We start from the raw sequence: 18,951 nt of genomic DNA, 5'->3' as shown, positions 1-18,951 counted from the left end.
CTACTAAATCTAGGACCAGAAGGACTGAGAATATACAAGAGTCTAGTACCGAAGAAGAGAGAAGACACAGACGACGATGTGTATGCACATGCAGTGGAGGACCTAGATGAACGATATCGCCCCACCATCTGCGTGTCAGTGGATAGATATAACTTCCAGCAAAGGAAACAAAAGGCGGGAGAAACTATCTAAGAGTACGTAGCAGCGTTGAGAAAACTGGCAGCCACGTGTAAGTACGCGCTGTGGGAAGATGAATTCATAAAAGACCAAGTGGTCATGCATACCACGAGCGCAAATGTACAAGACAAACTATGGGCGAGCGGTGACACCACGCTCAAAGAAGTGTTGGTCATAGTGAAGAGGGCAGAACTCGCAAAGAGGTGCGCAAATGCAACCAAGAAAGAGGTGGCCGCTCCCTCCCTGGTGAACAGAATACAGGAAGAAGATCACCGTAAAGACCAAAGAAACAAGCAACCAGTAACCAAAGGAACCAGCAGATGGCAAGGGAGACAGGCGAGCAGTGAGAACAAGAAAACGTGCTACAGGTGCGGAAGCTGGTCCCATGAAGCCCACGACAGGAAATGTCCGGCGTTCCGGGCCAAATGCCTACACTGCGGCATCGTAGGTCACTACGAGAAGGTATGTCGAAAGAAACAGCAGAAGGGAATGGTAAAATACGTTGACCAAAGCGAAGAAGACCTTGAGGAAGTCACGGAGGAAGAAGTGGTCACCGTCTTATGCATATACGACCAAGTGTTGAGCGTGGATGGCAAGAGATCAACCAAACCAGTCCTAGACATGTCCATGGGTGGCATCACCATCACGGTTGTGGCAGACACCGGATCTCCTTTTACCATCGTGCAGAGAGCAGTGTGGGAAGAAGAGTTCCAACCCAAGTTCGGCCCAGAGCTGGAGAAACTAGACATATGGCCAGTCACCTACAACGGGGATCGCATTCCCATGTTAGGCTTCCGACACCTATTGTTTGAATTCAGAGGCCGATCGGCGTGGTGCAAACTATATGTCGCGGAGAAAGGACCCTCCGTCCTAGGATGGTTAGACCAGGGTGATCTCGGCATAAAACTCGACCCAGGAGGGAAGGAACAAATTCTCCTCACTGAACAGGAGGAATGGCCGGACATGAACAGATGGAAGAAGAACTACCCGAAGGTGTTCGGGGGTACGGTAGGAAAAATGGAGAAATTTCAACATAGAATAGTGCTTAAGGAAGGAGCCATTCCAGTGGCACACAAGGTGAGAAATGTGCCCATCGCAGTGAGGGAAGCGGTCCAGACGGAACTCCAAGACCTGGAAAGGAAGGGCATCATAGAGCCAATCACATGCGCAGAATGGCTGGCGCCCTTGGTAGTGGTAATGAAACCCAACGGAAAGTTCAGGCTCAGCGTGGACCTGAGAGAACTCAATAAAAACATAGTGGTGGAGAAATTTCCCCTTTCCAGGATAGAGGAGATGTTGGCCAAAACCAGAGGGGTTAAGTGGTACTCCACCATTGACCTCACATCGGCCTACCACCAGGTAGCACTGCACCCGGACAGCAAAAGCCTAACGTCGTTCATAACCCCGTTTGGGTGCTACAGATTCTGTCGCATGCCGTTTGGGCTGGCCTCGGCAGCAGCCGTCTTTCAAAAAATGATGCACCAACTATTCAGAGGCTGTGAAGACGTCCAGTATTTCCAGGATGATATTTTGGTGATGGGGAGAGACAGGAGAGATCATGACCGTAAACTAGAGAAAGTACTACAAACACTAGAAGCCAAAGGTCTCACGGCAGAATGGTCGAAATGTCGGTTGGGCCTGCAATCAGTGACATACTTAGGCCATGAAATTGGACAACAGGGGATCACGCCAAAGGCGGAGAACGTGAAGGCCATTGCTGAAGCACCACCCCCCAAGAACAAGGAGGAAGTCAGGTCGTTCCTGGGAATGGCGGAGTACTATAGCAAGTTTGTGGTACATTTCGCCTCAAAGACCTACAACATGAGGTTGCTGACCAGAGAGAGCACGGCGTTTCAGTGGACACCGGAATCCCAAGCAGAATTTGAAGTCATCAAAAAGGAGATCTCGGGAGCCATACCGCTCAAGGGGTACGACCCACAAGGCACCACCGTGCTCATCACCGACGCCAGCGACAAAGGGCTAGGCGCGGTACTTATGAAAGACCGAGGAAGAGGAGACATGGAGACAATCAGCTTCGCCTCCAGAGCAGTGACAGAGACCGAAGGCAAGTACAGCGTCATCGAAAAGGAGATGCTAGCGGTAGTGTGGGCCACAACGAGGTTCCGGCAATTCTTATGGGGCACCCGATTCCTGCTAAAGACGGACCACAAGCCGTTAGTGAAGGTACTAACATCGTGCGGACATGCCAGTGCCACACCCAGGATATCGAAAATGTCCTTAAAGTTACTGGAATTCAGATATGATGTAGAGTACATCCCTGGAAACAAGAATCGAGTGGCGGACTACTTGAGTCGAGCAGCGGCCATGGAGCCTGGAGAAGAAGATCCAGCAGACGGAGGTGAGATGGTGGCTCTCATAGAAGACCAAGAGAAGGTAATTAGCATACAAGAATGGACCGAAGCGTATGAAGAAGATACCGACATCAAGGATGTGAGGGCGCACATCATACAAGGTTGGCCAGAGAAGAGAAAGGTGAAGACAAACCTTAAACCATTTTATGAGGTGAAAGAGGAACTGTCAGTAGGAGACAAGGGCATATTCATCTACCGGGGAGACAAGGTAGTTCCCCCAAGGAACCTCATCAGCAAGTTGCTGGACTTATTACATGAAGGCCATCTTGGCATAGGGACGCTCAAGGCCAGAGCGAAACAAAATTACTGGTGGCCAGGTATGGACGTAAGAGCAGAGAGGCATGTCAGGGAGTGTCCCCAATGCCAAGGGGCCGACAAAACATTGAGACCACTACGTCCAGCTCTTGGAAAGTTCGACAATCCCTTAAACCCATGGGAAGAGTTATCCATAGACATTTTAGGACCGGTGCTGGATGACCAGAGCACACAGAAATATGTCTGCGTCCTCATAGACCGTTACTCCAAATGGCCAGAGATAAAAGTGAGTGAATCTATGGACACTGAGAACATTCTAGAGTTTCTTTCTGAAACGTTCACCAGAGAAGGAATTCCCAAGTCCATCCTAAGTGACAATGGACCTCAGTTCACGTCGGAAAGATGGAAACAATTCATGGAAAGGAATGGCATCTCCCTAAAGCACACAGCCATTTACCATCCAGCGGGAAATGGCCTAGTCGAACGATTTAACAGAGTAGTGATGGGAGCCATACAAGCGGCCATCTCTAACAATAAAGACTGGAAGAGAGCGCTGGAGAATATGGTGTGGGCCTACAGAATAACCCCCACAGGCACGGGGTACAGCCCGTTTCAAATATTGAGGGGACGTGAACCCTTCACGCATGACAACAGGATTTGGAAGGAGAAGGTGATAACCAGTGAGTGGTCTCCTGCCGTAGTAAGGGCCAATCTGGAAAGGGCACAAGCCATCTACATCAATAACTACAACAAACGTAGGAATGTGAAGGACACTCACTTGGAAAGAGGAGAGTGGGTAAGAGTAAGGCTAGCCACCTTACAAAGGAAAGGAGGCAGCAAGTATAGCAAGCCGATGCAAGTCAAGGAAGTATACGATCGAGCGGCTCTGCTCAGCGATGGAAACGTGTGGTCGCAGGACCGCATGGCCAGGTGCAACAAGATCGTGAGGTGGGGACGGCGGTCCTCGGAAGGTGTAGACATGGATGATGTGATCTGGGAAGATAGGTTCAGCGGAAGTGAGCAAGAAGATGGAGCAAGTGCGAGGGAAGTGCAAGAAGGTGAAGAAGGGAGCGAGACTCCGAGAGCGGAGATGGATGTGTCGGGAGGTAATATGAACGATGAAGGAGCGATGAGCGGAGGAGCAGAAGATACGGAAACGCAGGGTCAAGGGGCCCGAGAGAACATTGGTAAGGTGACCAGGAGGGGAAGACAAATTGTAAGGCCTGCCCGATTTCGAGACTTTGAACTAGACAGCGAACTGTAAGTGACTGATCTTGGGTTTGGTAAAAGGGGGAGATATGTAGCGTTCTAGTTGTTTTACGTCACGTTGACGTAACGCACGGCTGCCATGTTGGCGTCGGGGATGCGCGCGCATCATTAGCGCGCCGAGCATTCAACGGAGCAGAGCGCCGGCCGGCGCTCCTCGGACAAATACATGTAATGAGTAAATAAACAAGCATAGCGCCTCAACCACTGCCTACGAGTCTTTATTACATAACTTTACATCACCTATTGTTGGAACCTGCCGTGTCTGCCACTTATGAAGCAAGAGGGATCTGGCCCCAGCCAGTGCAACATATAATAATAATGTCTATTTATTACTCAGGCTAAGTGAAGGGTCATACCCTAACACTTTCAACCTGGTGCTGGAGGCTAGTTTAACTTTCCATTCGGTCTCCAAATACTTGAAAATGTCATTCCAAAATCCGTGGAAAAAAGAACACTGACCAATCATATGTGTCCGGGTGCCAACAAACCCATCAAAGCCACGAAAACAGTGGCTTGGGAAGTTAGGGTTTACTTGAGCAATAAACTGCAGGGTTCTGTATCGGAGTGATTTACTGAAAAATAAAGTTCAACGCCTTAATACACTACATTTTAGTTTATTGACTTCCATTTCCATCCCTTCATATTTTTCCATTTTCTGATTACTCTTTGGGTGAGATCCGGGCTTACAGAAGAGAGCATCATTTTCCATTTTACAGGACTTTTATCTTGATCTTTTTCAAATAGTGCGCAAACCATGTTTTTCCTACAATGTATCTGCCACAGGTTCAGATTGCTAGATATTTATACAATATTCTATAGGAATCTAAGAGCAGAAAATCGTGTTGTATTAACTCATACATTTCTGCACTATTACGCCATTTCTCTGCCAGGAGGAAATCCGACACATTCCTAAACCCTACATTTGCATACTTGTGGACAATTGTAGGTGTCAAGCTTATACCTGGCTCCATGGTGGGTTCTGATAGGGCTGTTGCAGCATTAATATTGGGAATAGCATCTCCTAAACAGATCCCTATGTTTTCAAAGAAACCAATTCAAACTCCTGTACCAAACTTTTTTTAGGACACTTCACAATTTTTTGCACATTATCTTTATGATATTCTCTATGTAAATCAACTGCATAAAATAGTTCACAAATAATCCCATGGGGTGTTTTGCATTAAACATAGACATGTACTCTGCAAAATAAGCAAAATAATAATCTCTAAGATTGGGAAGCGCCAGCCCAACTTTTTCCAGTCCTCCATATAACGAGCTTGGGGGCATATTATCAAGAACGGCATTGCAATTATAGCCGGTTTAGCGGCAGAAAACTGCACCTAAAGCGGCAATAATGGGCTTGATAATGTGCCCCGAAAAATTCCAATAGAAGCTCATGTTCACACCAGAACATGGACTTCTATTGGAATTCTCCAGGGCATATTATCAAGCCCATTATCGCCGCTTTAGTGGCAGTTTATAATTTTTAACGCCGTCCTTGATAATATGCCCCTATGTGCTATTCTGGTGATTTTTCTTTTTGCCAGATAAAAGACGTAAGACATTCTAAAAAAGGATGTAGTTAAGACACATGGGATGACCCAAAGTTAGTGACGCTGTTCTAGATGATTTGCGGATCTTAGTCCAAATTTTGTCCCATAAAGGTATCGGCCAAGATATAGCAAGTTCATTTTCCCATTGTTCCTCTACTTTGGATTTGATTCTGGCACAGTCTTTGGCGTGAAGGTACTGGTAGATAGAGGAGGCTTTGGGGGGTGGTGCGCAGGAAGGAGTGAAGACGCGAAATACAGGTGGCGGGCATGGGGGAGTTGTGTACTTGCAGAAGACAGGAGTAGGTCGTCATCACAGCCTCCCTTAGCAAGAAATATTTGGGGGCAAATGAAGCAGGTAAATCATAAGTGGAGCAGAGAGTGGAAAAGGGAATAAAAATAGAAAGTGAAAACAACTGGAAAATCCAGATCAAGCCTTTCTGTCTCCAGGTTTTCCAGTGAAAGGGTTTGTTATGAATCAATAGGGAAGTATTATGCCAAATAGTGGAACTTAGAAAATCAGCAACTGTAGTGGGAGGAGTGGGTGCAGATGAGAGGAGATATTTGGTAGTGAATTTGTGGATGGGAGTAGGGATAGAAGAGGGTTTGCGTGAAAAGGAAAGATATTCAGCTAGAGAGAAAGGGGAAAGAAAGAGACGCTCAACGGTAGCCCACAAAGGGCAGGGAGAGGTAGGATCTTGCAGCCAAATGGAAGCTTGTCGCAAGAGAAACGCCTTGAGGTAAGCCGGGAAATCTGGAAAGTTGACTCCACCTTCTGATTTAGGGCGTATGAGTCGGGCGAGGTACATTCTAGATTTTTGGTGATTCCAGAGGAAGGAGGATAGAACAGAATTATTACTTTTTTTTAAACTTGGAAGGAACGGGTACTGGGATGTTGGAAATCGTGTAAAGGACAATAGGGTATAGTATCATCTTGATAGTGTTGAGGCGGCCCCACCAAGAGAGATAAAGGGGATGCCATTTAGCTGTCAAATCCGAAATATTTTGGGTACATTTGTTCAGACAGAGTGAAACTGTGTCCAACATGGAAGGGGTAATGTGGAGGCAAAGGTATTTGTTGTGTGAGGGTCTCCATGTAAAATTGGAAGCACTAAAATCAGGTTTGAAAGTAAACTTTGTCAAGGGCAAAATCTCACACTTGTCATTGTTCAATTTGTACCCAGAGATTGAGGAATAGTTTTTTACCTCATCTAAAAAAGCAGGGATCGATTCATTTAAATTGGATATAAAATTTGGGAGTGCGCAGTCCTAAAACCATGGATGGGAGGGTTTTGGCGAAGTTTGGACAGGAAGGGTTCCAGAGCAAGGTTGAAAAGAAAAGGGGACAAAGGACAAAGGACAACCTTGGCGAACACTTCTGCCAAGGTAAAAAAATGAGGAAACTAAGCCATTGGCGCAGACTGCTGCACGAAGACTGGAGTACAATAGGGAAATCAAGGATATAAATCTAGGGTCAAAGCCGAACCATTTAAGGGTGTGGAAAAGGTAAGGCCATTCAACCCTGTCAAATGCTTTCTCAGCATCTAATGCGATTGCGGCAAGGGAATTAGGTAATTTAGGAGATTTTGATAGAATATTAAACAAAAGTCTAGTATTATCAGTGATAAATCGACCCTTGATGAAGCCAGACTGTTCTTCACCTAAGACTTCAGGAAGTAGAAGGTCAAGACGCGCTGCAAGGGATTTAGTAATATTTTATAGTCAATATTGACCAAGGAAATGGGTCTGTAATTGTTGAGCATCTTTCCCTTCCTTAGGTATGAGACATATGTGGGCGTCGGAAAAGGAGCCAGAGGAAGCTCCTAGGGCAACAAATGTGTCTATGAGAGAGTGTAATTTTGGGATGAGTAGCTTTGAGAAATGGAGGAAAAATTCAACGGTGAAACCATCAGGTCCAGGGGCTTTGTCTTTTTTGAGGTGTTGGAGTGCCACAAGAAATTCTCGCTGGGAGATGTCAGACTCTAAATGTGAGAAATCAAGGGGGAAATGGTCAGGCTGGCGTATGGTAGAGAAAAAATGTTCTAAAGAAAGTGGGTAGGGCTGCATTTCAGAAGAATAGAGGGTTTTATAGAAAAGGGAGAATTCAGTAAGGATATCAGCGTCTTTATGTTTGAGGTGCAAATTGGTATCCTAAAGGGATTCATTTAGCTTATTGTGCTTAACTTTCAAATAGTTAGCTAAAATCTTCCCCGCTTTATTTCTGCCCCCATAAAACTTTGCACTAGACTTCAATAAGTACAAGGATGCATACTTTGTGGATTTTTTGTTAAATTTCATTTTGGCGTTAACAAGAGCTGTCAGACTATCCTGCGAATGGGATGTAAAATAGGCGTATTCCAATCTCTTGATATCTTGAAGGAGATCTGCAGTAAAGGTGCGGGCAGCTTTTCGCTTTTTTGCCACATATCCAATTATGAAGTCCCTTGCTGCAGCTTTAAACGCATCCCAGATAGTATACCTAGGAGTGGGGGAGTTATCATTAAACAAAAAAAACTCATCAAAAAATTCGGTGAAGGAAGTAGTGAATTTGGGGTCAAAGAGGAGGGCATTATTAAAAAGCCAACGTTTGGGCCCGGTAGATTTAGGCAATATATCAATAGTAATTAAGACAGGGGCATGTTCTGAAAATAAAAACGGGCCAATTCGGGCAATATGGTGAGTAACAAAGATATAATCAATACGTGACTGGGAGTGGTGACAGGGAGAATAAAAGGTGAATTCTTCCGTCGTCGGATTATAAAGGCACCAATCGTTAATAAGTTTGTGTTGAGAAATGGCTTGAGTAAAAAACTTATGAGATTTATTTGGGATATAAGGAGTGGCGGACTTCCTATCAAGGAAGGGATCTAGGGGATGATTGCAAATCACCTGCTAAAACAAAATTGTCATCAACAAATTGAGTGATATGTTGTGAGGTGGAATGCCATTACGTAGGGTCACCACCGGTAGGAGCATAAACTTTGAGGAAAGAGATTGGAAAGCCTCTAAGAGACAACTTAACATGTATCCATCATTCCTCAGTATCCGACTCTTGGGAAATCAGCGAGTAAGAAAGGGACTTACGACATAGAATAGCTACTCCATTACGCTTACCATCACCCTGAGAATAATAAACTTCGCCAACCCAACCCCTCTTGAGTTTCGCAGATTCTGTGTCCGAGAGATGAGTTTCTTGCAAAAAAGCAAAATCAACATTCAATCTAGTAAGATGAGATAAAATCCTCTGTCGTTTGATCGGTGAATTGATACCCTTAACATTCCATGTGATTATTTTCCATGACATAGCATATAAAGCGTAAAATAAAAAAGATAACAAGCAAATTCAAAGAGAAAACCCATGATGAGTAATAAGCAAGAGAGAAAAAGATGGAGTAGAAAGACAAAGACTAAAGAGAATGATATAAAGGATGAAAGTTCGAAGGGAAAGAGCTCATATAGATAATAAGTAAGAGAAAGAAAAGAAAAAATCGAAAGCAGGTATATACTCGAAATCAGAGAATACGATAAAAACATAGGAAGGATATCATGAGCATGGATCAAGTGTAAAATAGTTACATTCAGGAACAAATGAAAGATAGATGTATGAAGAAGCAAGACAAGACGAAAAGAAGTAGAAGGGAAAGAGGAAGAATAAAGAGAGAGAGAAGAAGTAAAAGAACAAGTGTTAAAGACAAAGTGTGTTGGAAAGAAATATGCAGAAGTAGAAGGATGGGAAAAACGGCTCCCAGGAAATAATGGAAATATACAAGAAGCGAGAAAGCAAAGAAATAGAAGCCAACAAAGAAAAAACGACACCTTAAGGCAAGATGAAAATGGGTAAAATGTTCGGAAAATGGAATTGGACATGAAAGCAAACATGTCAAACAATGAAGAGGAAAAAAAAAATTTACTTACAAGGGAGGGAGATGAGGAGGACCAACCAGAAATAAAGGCCAAACGTGAGAGGGTAGAGTCAACTAACCCGACGTAGTGGGTGGGGGGGTAGAACCAACTGGTGGAGACAGGAACGCCAGGGCAGGTGCATCGTCGAGCCAGGGGAACAACACGGAACGCAATGTAGAACCTGTGGAAAATATGAGGAGAACATTAGGAAAGAGAAATGGGTGAAAGGCCCCAGGAAGTCAAGGCAGGTGAGTACATCAGGAGAGAGACAGAAAAGAACGGACGAGAGAACGCATGAGGGGATGCAGGCAACAAGTGGGGGAAAGAGAAAAATGTTATACAACACTAAAGACTAAAAACATAAACGTCAACAAAATATACAAGAACTCAGATTGAGAAATGCATCATGAACATAAGAATGAGAGTCATGGGGGAAAGGAGGTAGAGGAGCCAGATGAGTCCATGGCAGTAGCTTGGCAAGAGTTCAAGAAGCTTCGAAGTCGAACAGGATCCTTGTTGTTATAGGTAACCTTGAAAAGGCATGGATGAAAAAGTCCATATCTGGCGCCCATGGAGAAAAGATCCGACCTCATATTAGGAAAGGCTTTACGACGGTTGGCTGTGGCTTTGGCATAATCCTGAGAAAAAGTCAAGGGGGATCCCGACCACGTAAGGCGGGGAGAAGATATGCCAGCTGAGAGGACCTTCAAGAGGTCGGTGTACTCTTAAAAGTACATAATTACGCCCCGTGGTCTCGATGAGCTGGAAATGGCTGAGGTAGCCCGACCAAGTCTGTGAGCGCGTTGTATGTTAAGCGCAGTGCCCTCCGGTAGGTGTAGAAGCTTAGGAAGAAAGGATTTGAAGAATGCAACGGGGTCATTCCCCTAGCTGCCCTCCGCCAGGCTGTATAAACGCAGGTTGTTACGTCTATTTCGGTTTTCAAGGTCCTCAACCTGCTGTTGAAGAGAGGAAATCTGTGAATGCATGTGGGAAATTTTGGTAGATTACTCCTGAAGAGAAGAGACATTTTGTTCTACTAAAGTAACTCTGCCATCCATGAGTGACCAATTATCAGTTAGGATTTGGAGCTTGGCATTGGTTTCTTCCATATAAGGACGAAGGGCTCTTATCTCCTGTAACAGCATCTCCATGGAGATGGCCGAAGTGGAGTTGGAAAGCGAGGGAGGATCTTTCTTTAGCCTCTTGGTAGTAGCTTTCCCTGGGTGCTGCACAGAATGCTCCATAATAGACTGTGACTCGTGTGTGGAAAAAAGGCGAAGAAGCTTCTAATCGTGCTAGCGCCGAGAACACCTTAGAGTTTTTAATGAAAGTGCGCTTAGGAGACTTACTGACGCAGGTTGTTGTGAGTCTGCCCATAAGGTGCGCAGTCATCGCTGAGAAGAGCACGAGGTAATTCACCAAAAGCAGCGCTGCATACAGAAGAGAAAATGAAATCAGATGGCCTGCTATATGATGAAGAGAGCTAGTAAGAGGCCAAGGTTCGTGCAGGAAATAAATCAGTTATGAGCAGGATATCCTATATGAAAGTCACAGGATGCACAAAATGGCCGCCGGAACGAAAATGATTAAAAAAACATCGAAAATGCAAGCCAAAATCACATATGCTGAAGCAGTCACGGAAAAGAAGGAGAGGCCCACCTTTGGGTGAAGAAGAAAATGCCAAGCATTGCAAAGAGTTCTCATGTGAGCCAGAAAACACTGTGCACAGCAGCCGTCATGGAGTTGCAAAATGGCGGTCGCGGCCGTCACAAAACCGTGGCCGTCGAAGTTCGGCGTGCAGAAGTGAGAAACAGGTAAAGGGGGCTTCGGCAAGAAGCTCAGGGCATTGCCGAAGCCTTCCGACGTCGTTATCCGCTGTGCCCGTGAAGAAAGAGGAGCACGAACCGCCTGCTCACCCCGGCACCGACGGAGCACCAACACAAGCGCCGCCATCCTCGTCGGGCGCTAAGCCATGCCCCTATGATGTTTTTTTTAAAGGCCTTTCCATGGTGGTAATGCTGCTATGGAAAGACTAGTGGAGATTTGTATCGGGGGTCCGTTGCAGGCCCCCTTTGTGTAAGGTGCCTGCCACGTAGTGCTGTGAAATGCGCAACATGCCATTTGCACTCCACGGCTAATGCGTCTGCCACGTGGCGGTCACATCCTGATTTGTGGTGCGGGACCACTGCATGTAAGGCGGACAGTCCCGGTTTACACAGGGATGGTAGATGGACTCCAGTTAGACCGACATCCTACTGAGCCCCTTAGTGTTTTCTAATGAAATATCTGAAGTTTAAGTTAAACATACCCATTGTTTTGATTACCCCACTTTTAAAATGTTTAGTTCCAGTTTTAAATTTTAATGTCTGGATTTTTGGATTTCATATCTTCCTTATGCAATACATATTGAACTATTTTTTTCTTTGCACATCCCATCAATATACAACCCTTCTCTAGGCACCACTCTGAGTAAAACACTAGTTTTAGAGCTTGAGTTCTTAATAGACCATAACCAGTTTCACCTTTGAGCCTGGCATACACTTTATTTTGTTAGGGTTTCCAAAATGTAACTTGTCATTGGTAAGTCCACATTCTTCCTAACTAACTTTCATTTTCAGGTTCTATTTCTGATTGCCACTCTGCCTCCTTTCTTTACCTGTGATCCCTATGCTCCTGACAGGGATTTTGTTTTGCCTTTGAATGCTTTCTCTGAGTGCTTTGTGTGTGGGGTGACTGACAGATCACAAGGCTGTCAAATGCTAGGATTTTTAGTGTAACAGTATATGATGCTCCACTTTGAATGGCCATACTGATTTAGCCAACTGCTCCTGGTAGTCTTCTACATGTTTGCATTGTTTTATTTTTTAATTCAGTGACTCAATCAGCTTCTTCCATTTACTACAATTGCATTCTTGCCAGCAAGTGAGCAAATGTTCACCCCTATTCAACTGCCTTAGACAGTTGGCATCTATTGTTCCTTGAACCCTAGTCTCTCAGTTCTACTAAAGTTGCCTAAGTTGGGCTGATGTTTTTTTTCCTGTTTTTACATTCTAAATGTAAGGTTGCAATGAAAGAAGATGAGGATAATTGGTTGATGTGTTTGTATTGCTTGCAAATGTGTTTCAATATATGTATGGTTGCTTTTTCTATGCACTTTTCATTTCATCTCATGTACCTGTGGCCACTGGTCAGGAATCTCTTGTCTGCACTGCTACTTGCATAATTCTCCAATGTTCTCCTCTTGTTTCTTTTCGAAGACTTATGGAAAAGCACCTGCTCATTGATGAAGGGGGACGTATAGCCGTTGACTTCCATGCCAATAATATATTGAACAACCTCTTATGAGAGTTAATATTAGTTATACGTTTAGTGCATTTGTTTTACCAAATCCTGTTGACATAATGCAAAAACTGATCAGTATAACACAGTATTTACGTTTCTCAAAGAACAACGTGCTCGTAACAATTGAAGGTGCAGTGTAAGTGATATTAAGCGAATAAAGAGTGCACTTTTGCTATGTACATTGTGACAATACGTTGTGACAACCAGCACTCATAATATGACTGTCAAAACCCACAACCATATTTTAAAACCACTCCACATATATTAATGTTGATGTTTCGACCCCTAAGCAGTTATTTAGAACAGGGTAAACATTAGGACAGAATAATATATACAGGGACACCTAAAAATAAAAGAATCATGTAGCAATTTGTGTGAGTATGCATGTCGTAATCAAATTGCACTAACAGGTATAATCAAAATACCATGTTATGTACAATAGGATTGGGCCAAAAGTCCCATAACCGAAGCTGTATCAATCACTGTTTCAAGGGAAAGCCTCAAGGACATGCATGCAAGAAGCTGCAATGAAATAGACCAAGTTCAAACAAGCTGCATTGTGAAATTGCATGTATTGGGGTGTAAAATACTACAGCGTACCAGGGTACTGAATCGAGATATCCGCATACAGGGCTGAGTCTGTCAATCTAATAAGGCTCATGTCCGGATTGAAAATAAGAATGGATGTGTTTAGAATGGTGCTTCCAAATACTGATATGGATATTTCTGGGTCGGCTCTGGTGGCTCAGTGGACTAATGCATCCACTGCAGGGGCTTTTGTTTAACCCCATGGTCACAGGTTCAAATCCTGAGGTTGATAAAATGAGTACCATTGAGTTGGGTGACAACGAACACGTGTTATTCAGCGCCAAGAGACCTATGGGTGAATGTGCACTTTACAAATACACATATTATGGTATAGGGCCAGGTTTAGAGCTCTGCTGGAAGTAGGTGTGGCTTTTAAAGTTACCTCAGAACACCAAGAAGAACCAAGATAACTTATAGTTGCTGTATTTAGGTTTTTCAGTGCTCTCTTCTTCAGTACAAATGAAGGGGTAATTTTTATGGTTTAGATGTCTTTATTAGTTCAAAACTGAAAACACAAGCAAAGCAAGGCCTGTAACTAACATGCATAAGATAATGAGAATATCCAATTTCCCCACAACATCCTCTTCCCATCCCCAACCCTCGAACCGATAGCACATAAACAAAAATAACATTGTCATAAGCCTAGCTAGACCAAGAAAGAGACTCACTTCAGTGGTGTCTGGAAGGGCCTCAGAAAAGAGGAGGAGTAGCAAATATTTAGGACAAGTAAGTTTGTGTAATTCTGATGTTTATCATTTCAAGAATGGACTTCATAGCTTGGGGTACCTGATATCTTCATTTGCTATGTTGTGTGTTATTCTTTACAACACTACTTTGTAACCATCCCTGATATGTTGAATATGCCCTTTGCCCCAATGTGTCAGGATATTTTCTAAGGCAGCCCGCAATTCAGACCAATCCGTCTGCCCGGGCATGATTTAAGTGAAAAAGAGAGTGTATTCAGAATTCCCCAGAGGATATTGATAGAGCGCGCAGGCCACCCGGCTAGGATAATTTTACTAAATATTCACCTGGGCCCATAATATTTTCCACTATTAAGCTTAACGTTCACCTTGGGTGACTTACACTCCACTATCAATATATCTTGAGATTCTTTTGCTTATTTGATTCCTGTATCCATAACCAAACAATGTAGATATTAGGAACCTAATCACCTAGGATCAGGGAGTTGAGTCGAAATATTAGGTAGTCAAGAACATTTATAAAAATTTGAGAAATATGAAATAACCACAGACTCTGGGTAGGTTCAAAACGTTATCTAATCATCATCATCGTATGTCATGGGCAGAAAGTTGAATGTGATAAGCCTATCAATAACTAAAATTAGAAACAGTATATAACTATGAATAAAACAGAGTATGCTAAGCATTTAAGACTTTAAACTGAAGAATAGGTAAGTACAAGGGACATGCCAATCTTAGATATCAGGCTTATGTAACATTGATTAAAGGAGGGTGAAGAAAGAGAACATGCTATATTAAAGAGTCTTTTAGAGCAGTTAAAGAAACTTATTGCAATTCGAGATTCAATTTTAGCTCAAATACTAAAGGGTGGGTAAGATTGGAACATACTATTAAATTCAGCTTATCTCCTACAGGGAGGGTAAGATAAGGAACATATACTAAAATAGAAATGATTTATCATTAACTTAAGGTAGGTCAAAAGTGGAACATGCTAATAGACGAGAAATGCATGGAAATCTTATATATATAGGAAAAGAGGAAGAAAAGGTAACATATGCAATTACTCTTTGAAATATTCAAGAATTAGAAATGCAAATATAGATAAGCAATCACCCACACAGACTTTATATTTACCTAGGATAGAGTGAAGACCAACCCTGCCCACGGGTCAGTTTGGAAAAGACGGGAAAGGACCCTCAAAGACTTAGGTGCCAGTAGGCGAGCAGGTACAGCTCATGGACAGTCAGGACAGGATAACCCCAGAATTTGGATCAGGACCGGGCTCACCAAAGGGTACGACCAACACCCCCAGCTTCTGCTGCAACGCCTGCGCCACTCCCTCTCTGCAAGGAATCTGCCAATAACCCCGATTGGGTTCACGAACCTCCCAGCAAAGTGCTTCGCCAGCACTTTCAATGACCTAAACCCCAGAATGGGTTTCTCGAACCTCCCAACAGAGTGCTTCGCAGCTCTCTGTATCAGTGACCTATAGAGTGCGTTGGGTCAGTGACAGGTCAGCTATTCGGACTAGTCGGACAATTTCTCTAGCTAAACCTACGCTAGTTATACTGTTTTTCGGGTCAGTGTACCACCCCCCAATGTTGCAAGTGTAAGGATCCCAAATTTTGATTAGACAAAGGAGGAGGTTAAGTCATCACACCACCTAAAATTTAGACTTTCCCAGGCTTAATATTCATTCTCTGTGCCCACCCCTTAAATTCCAACTTCTCATGACATATGTTTCCCGTATAACAATAGTGAATACAAATTTTAATACATTTTTTGCAAATTTAGTACAGTTCAGCTTCATTCAGCTAGGTCACAGGTCAGGTTCCCAGGAGCATCTTGGCTGTGGCTGCCAGCTGGCTGGGTTCCACTGCTGCAGAGTTTTTCTCTCTCCGCATCAAGACCTGCGTAGTAGGGACTTCCAATATGGAGTAATAGGCACCTCCCAGGCCCAAAAGGATACGATACTTGAAAAGCAAGAGAAAACATTTTAGAACAACACTGTATACCCTGAATCACTGTACTGCACCCGTTACTTCATAATAACTATAGCAATATTGGTTATGGAGAACAGACAGCTTTGTGAAAGCGGCAATGCAAGCTCAAAGCATGTGGGGTCACAGAGCAGCCATTTTATCCGTATTGCGCATGAGCAAACACTTGCCCAACAGAACTGCGAGTATGTCACATCACATGGTTATGACCGACGCATGCGCAGTCTAAATTCCCGCGTAGCAGCAGCCATTTTAATGTGCAAGCGTTTTAAGGTTAATAAACACATAGGCAAACGTCTCTTGGACTCCCCCATATAATAAAAAATGTGCAAAATTAGTAAGACGAACAATGATGATGATTTTATTAACATTATTTGAGGTTCATGATGCAAGCAAGTCGCTTAACGTGCGAATCCTTGCTCCATCAATATAAGCAGGGAATCTAGTGAGTTATGTGTCAAAGTGGGTATTAATGTCACTTAGAACCTGTGCCGAATAAGGAGCTAACTTTGGGCATAAAATATGTAGCAAAGGGCCTGGTTGCCCGCATTGTCGCCAGCACTCAGGTGATCTGGATGGTTTATATTTATGTTATCCGGTATGTGTGAGGTACCAGTACGTAGCAATCTTTGTCGCTGTTTTGATGCCAGACATGATGTGAGCAGTGTGTCTAGTGCGGTAATAAATGTCGCCCCACGCTTTTGATGTTAGCTCCCTTTCCATCTCTAGTTCCCAGAGTTTCTGCCCAGCAGATGTGGGTAGCAAAGCTTTAGGGCTTGTGATGCGACACAATAGCATAGTAAGGCATGTGTTGGAAGGTGAAAAACAAAAAGAACCCACGGGTCCAAAAGAGGCAGACAAGAAAGATTGTGAATCAAAGTATCCAACTAGTGGGAGTATATCTTTTAAAGGACGACTCCCCTCACACACCCGGAGGTGTCATGCTTCATCATAGGGGTGCCTACGCATGTCGGGACCTAGTCACGGCACGAACTACAACCTACTCTCTACGAGGAGGGATCTCAGGGATGTTTTTATTTTGTGGAGCATGGGTTGTCCTAAAAATCCTATGTGAGCGTGAGGTGTGTCTAAAAATAGTGCAGTGCTGAATAAGTGAGTGAATCTAAAACTAATTACAGGTAGAGAGATATACTTTATTAAGCTCCCCTGTAGCAGGATTAAAAAGCTGTGAATGAACCTATCAAAATTATAAAGGCTGCATTAGCTAGATCAACATGTTTTTTGCCGTAATGATCTAAAAGAGTATCTCAGCTTTCATCAGGATCAGTGAAGTGCAGCTACTGTCAAACAAGAAAATCACCAAATGTGAAAAAACAAATAATCACAATGAAGTATTGATGCTAAACCAATAGGTTGTATGCTTTCTCTGGTCCAACTTTGAGACTTGTAATATAAAGAAAGACAGAATGTATACTGTGTTGGATATCTGTTCACAAAGATGCTTAACATACAATTGCCTTAACCGTACGTGGTTAGGCTAGTGCACTACTAACATTATAGTAGAAAACTGTGGCACATACCAATTAGGTAGAAAAACTTACCACAACTCTCTGGTGCCACAATGGGCAAATGATACAGACGTCAACCTACAAGAAATAGGGATGGCAAGGTAAAAATAGAGCTAGAAAGGAAAACAGAAGGAGAAACAAAGATTTGTATCTCTTCGTCATATGTTACAATGACCGTCAAACACAAGACTGCATCGGATAAATAAGGCCTTTAGGTGAAGCCACAAGATCCAGGCACAGTAAACAGTTCAGACATACAAACATCACATAGTGTTGCACTGACCAGGAGTGGATCCCCTGAAGTATGGCCACAATAGGTTACCCAGTATAAGGGTTAAAACAAGCAGCGAACAAGTGGGCTGGTAAGCTCGGTGGAGCCTCTGCTATAAATGAGCAAGTCCTCAATCATAACACTGAGACTAATTTAAGTTCAAGAAAATGTTATTAAGGTACAGTAGGGTGTCAATACAGAATACAAAAACAGGTCAAGAATAAATCAATAACATTCAAGTCAGGCAATATATCAGAAGCAATAAAAAGTAAGTAAAACAGAAAACGGGTTTCAAAGCTAAACAAAGAGTGTACATTGGTTATAAATATAAAACAATGCAATAATAGGGAGATAAAATAAAGTAATGAAGAAAGAAGGAATATCTAGGATGAATAAAGGGGTTTGGGGACTTCTTGTTGGGCAAGTAGCAAATGAATTGAGCGCTTAGCGCAAACATCAAGGTACAGTGTAATTGGGAGCCGCATGTCCATACGCTTTGGTGCCATGTGAAGAGGGAAAAAAAAGCAGTATCCAATCTATGATTGTGACAAACATTATACCACCACGCTATAAAGAAGACATTTGAAAAATCTTTCCAGTTGGCAGTAATCTGCTGAAACGCAACAGCCAACAATAAATCAATAATACGAACATTAAGTGAGACGTCCTCCCAACAAGAGGAAAGACTACCCAGAAAAATTTGTGTGTAAGAGAAAGAAATATGAGTATGAAAAAATGTAATAATTTGGGACCAGACCTGAATCCAAAAATCATGAACAATTTGACAAGAGAACAACATATGAAATAGAGTAGCATTTGGGGAAGAGCAAGTCCAGCATAGGTCAGGGGTTGTGGAGAATCTCTTGTGGAGATAAAATAGTGTGAGGAGAAGCCTATTATAAATAAAAAACAGGGATTGTGTCAGGGTTGCTGCTCTAGATGATTTTCTAATTTTGGTCCAAATCTTAGTCCACAAAGACGTCGGCCAAGA

The sequence above is a fragment of the Lissotriton vulgaris genome, chromosome 6, assembly GCF_964263255.1.
Source record: "Lissotriton vulgaris chromosome 6, aLisVul1.2, whole genome shotgun sequence".
NCBI classification, from domain to species: domain Eukaryota; kingdom Metazoa; phylum Chordata; class Amphibia; order Caudata; family Salamandridae; genus Lissotriton; species Lissotriton vulgaris.
Note: the sequence above shows the minus strand (reverse complement) of the source record.